This window comes from Arachis ipaensis, chromosome B03 (genome assembly GCF_000816755.2).
Source record: "Arachis ipaensis cultivar K30076 chromosome B03, Araip1.1, whole genome shotgun sequence".
In the NCBI taxonomy this organism is placed as follows: Eukaryota; Viridiplantae; Streptophyta; class Magnoliopsida; order Fabales; family Fabaceae; genus Arachis; species Arachis ipaensis.
The window spans coordinates 108,747,971-108,752,124 of NC_029787.2; positions in this window are offsets into that span (position 1 = coordinate 108,747,971).

Genomic DNA, 4,154 nt, shown 5'->3' on the forward strand with positions numbered 1-4,154 from the left:
TGTTCCTATCTAAGATGTTCATTCACGCTTAACTGTGATGGTGGTGATGATCTGTGACACTCATCACCTTCCTCAACCCATGAACGTGTGCCTGACAACCACCTCCTACTGCATAACAAGTAACCTTTACTCCATGCTCTATTGTTTATTTGCAATTCAACTGATAAACATAATTGACTTCCTGACTAAGATTTACAAAATAACCATAGATTGCTTCAATCCAACAATCTCTGTGGGATTCAACCCTTACTCACGTAAGGTATTACTTGGACGACCCAGTGCACTTGCTGGTTAGTGGTACGAGTTGTGAAAAGTGTGATTCACAATTTGTGCACCACTGCCTCCAGTTCTCTTCCAACATAGTTACAAAGGCTTGCTCGACTTCATCTAACATCTCCCAAGTATATCTAGATACCACTACATTCTTTTGCCATTCTAAAGGAAAGCTGGGCTCGCTATTCTCATCCAAAAAGAAAGGACGGGCTCCTTCAACAGCTCGGACCTTGAAAAAATAGTTCTTGAAATCGCAAAAAGATTCATCATACATTGAAAAAATTTTCTTTCCCTGGGCAGCTCGGAAAGATGCCCAAGCAGCCTTCTTCTTAGCCACCCCGGGTTTAGTCAAAATAAAGAGGTAAGGGAAAAGGGTTTGAGATGGTTTAACACCCAACTCCTGACACAGTAATTGAAAAATCTTAAGGAAACCCTACGAATTCGGGTGAAGATGGGATGGAGATACATTGCACGACCACAATAAATTGGTCTCAAAAGGAGTAAAAGGAAAAGTAATGTTCAGCTGGCTGAAAAAAAAGTCATAGACATAGAAGAATGGACGCTCTCCCCGGACCGAGGTCGGGAAACAAACCCTCTCATCGGGATCAGGCGCTACTAGCTCATAATTTTTCTCTTGTTCCTGTCTACTACAAATCCTGTGATGTTTCCTCAGCTCTACACAATACTCAGCATTTACCACAGAGACACACATCAACAAGAGGGAGTCCAACCAATCTGACATGCCCTCAGGGACACTGGAAGAGGTCTCGACAATGTTTTTGCGAGACGACATGGGTCAACTAGTCCTACAGTAAGAAAAAGAAAATGGATTACTAACCAAAACATCTTGGACAAATATGGATACAACTCGGGCTAAAGCATACAAAACAGCAAAAGGAGACCCCAGGACTCACACCAAGGTCCAGGGGCACCCTTTGGAGGCAACAACAGAGTAAGGGTTCAAAAGAATGCGACCTACGTCCCGACATCCCTCAAACAAGAAAACAATCCTCCTTTGACAGCGACATTCCACAAGAAAAAAATACAAAATAATCTATCAAAATCATCACCTTTTACAGCCTATCAGCAAAAGCAAAATAATCAAACATCAAAGCATGCAAAGGGGAAATCATCAAGGGCGCAACCTTTCTCATAATCCAACGGTTCGGCATTTCAAAGGAGAAATCATCAAAGGCGCGAATCAAGAAGATACAATCAGAGATAATACCAACATTCAAAACCTTAACTAGCAGGAAGCACGAAAAAGTCATACACATCAAGGAAACTCTCATAGCACACATTTGATCAGATACACAACAAAGGCAGAAAAAGGTTCAAGCTTTCCAACGTAAATTCAAGCAAAATCAAAACTTTGCTAAAAACTAGAATAATGCAAGCACGAAGAAGAACGGTGAAGAAGTAAAAGAAAGAGGCAGAAAGAAAACCAACCTGTAAAGGGGAGGAGACGATGAACACTGAGAAGTTGAAACAACAACAAAGCCAAAAATCACCCGTCAAAAGAACGAAGCACCAACAATCATTAATGGCGCCACAGGGAGAAGCGCAAAAATGTGAAAGCAAAGAGTCCCAGGTGAGCTAGAAAAATAGAAGGGTAAAGAATGGAGTTTCAAAGAAGCAAAGAGAGAAAACAGAAAGCAAAGTCTTTTTTTCAATTCAAAATGAAAAAGAGGAAAAAACGGAACATTAAGGAGTTAATGAGGCATTAAAAACCCTCGCACGTTCCCAAAGCAAGGAACGCACGTTTTCAAAATTAAAGAAGTAAAGAAAAAACGTTCCGCATTCAGAAGGAAGCTCTACGAAAGAGATCAACAAATGCTCGAGCTCGGCTTCTCCAGAGAAGGATTGAAGTCCTAAAACTAAGGACTCGACCTCAAAAGAAAGACCACACTCGAGTAGGGGCACTGTTCATACCCTGGGTCAAACTGTCCGACCTGGGCTAAGTCGACCGACCTCTTCAGGTCAGAACTACCCGACCTCTTCTCAAAAGAGGTCGGCCAAATCACTACAGAGGCCCAAGAAGGCCCAGACAAAGGAATACGGCCTAAATCTAAAGGCAGCCAAAGCCTAGAAAGATAAGGACGGTTCCCCTAAAGATAAGATGACTTCACTCAAAGATAAGATAAGATAAGATAACTATCTTATCTCCAGAAAGATCGTTCCACGCCATTATAAATACACTGGAGCACCCAGGTATAACTGAGACTCTGATTCTACTAAAAACCTGCTTAATACCCTTGCTAACTTAAGCATCGGAGTCCCTTGCAGGTACCACCACCCTCCGATGACAAAGGATCAGCAGCATCGCCAGTTCAACAAGTCGAACACGACAGCTCCGGCCACCGCCCACAAGTCGGACACGTCACCTCTAACCAGCATAGAAGATCTCATCCGAGATCGACCTATAGTTTCAGGTAACTCACGGAACAGAAACCGTTCAAACCGTTTCCTCGGGTGGGTAAGTTTACCAACTATACCCCTCTAACGGTATCTATTGTGGAAGTTTACCAAAAAATCGTAAATAAAGGCATACTGTCGAAACCTCGGCAGCTCAAAGACAAAACGGGTGAAAACAAAAGTTTGTACTGTGATTACCATAAGGGCTTTGGACATAAAACCTAAGACTGCTTTGATTTGATGGATGCTTTGGAACAGCCATTCGGGAAGGCAAGCTGACTAAGTTCTTGCAGTTCATACGAGAACCGAGGAGGAGAGAGCGAGAATAGTCCGAGAATGACCGCAGTCGAGTTGTGAAGCTAGGGCAGGGCCCCCTCGATAATGCTGACACCGCTCCAACCATAGTCATCAATGTCGTAGTCAGGAGAGATGCACCACCCAAGTCGAAGTCAGCAGCAAAAAAGGATGCTATGATCTTAGCAGTGACTTCGGGAAATCCCAAGTCTCAATCCACGGAACTCCCCGATATATCTTTTGGCCCTGAAGACCGATGGTGTCACGATCTCCTTGAAAACCCAGCCATGGTGATTACGGCAAAAATCGGGATGGGCCTGGTCAAACAAATCCTAGTGGATACTGGAGCTGACTTCAACATCATGTTTAGTAATGTGTTTGATGCCCTGGGGTTCAAAGGAAACGACATTAAAAACCACCAGCATGGGATCATCGGCTTGGGTGATAACTACATAAGACCTGATGGGCTAATCACACTTCCGATCTGTGTTGGATCTGGGGAGAGCAAGAGGTTAGTAATGGCAGAGTTCATGGTCCTGAGGGACTCTACAACTTACAACGTCATCTTAGGAAAAAGAACTATCAACGAGTTCTTGACTGTCATATGTACGAAGTTCTTAACAATGAAGTTTGTGACAGACAGTGGAGCTGTAGGTTCCATCCGATGAGACCTGGAAATAGTGGTCCCTTACGACATTGCTAGTTTGTCCTTAAGGAAGAAGTCAAAGGAAGCAGTTGGGGTGTTCCTAGCGGACTTGGATGCGAGAGTTGACGACAAGTCAAGGCCAGAGCCTCAGGGAGACCTAGAGAAGTTTCGAGTAAGAGACACAGAGGATAAGTTTACCTTCGTAAACCGAAACCACCCCCACGATCTAAAAGAACTTATCATTGAGGCTATCAAGGCAAACAAGGACTTATTTGCCTAGACCTCAGCTGACATGCCAGGAGTGGACCCCACCTTCGTGTCGCATCGGTTAATCGTGAAGCCAGATACCAAGCCAGTGGCACAATGGTGGAGGAAGATGTCACCAGAAAGGGCTAACGAGGTAGTCAGGCAGATGACTAGCTTGTTAAAAGCCGATTTCATAAGGGAATTGGAGTACTCAACGTGGCTCTCAAATGTGGTCCTTGTCAAGAAGGCCAACGGGAAGTGGAGGATGTGCGTAGATATT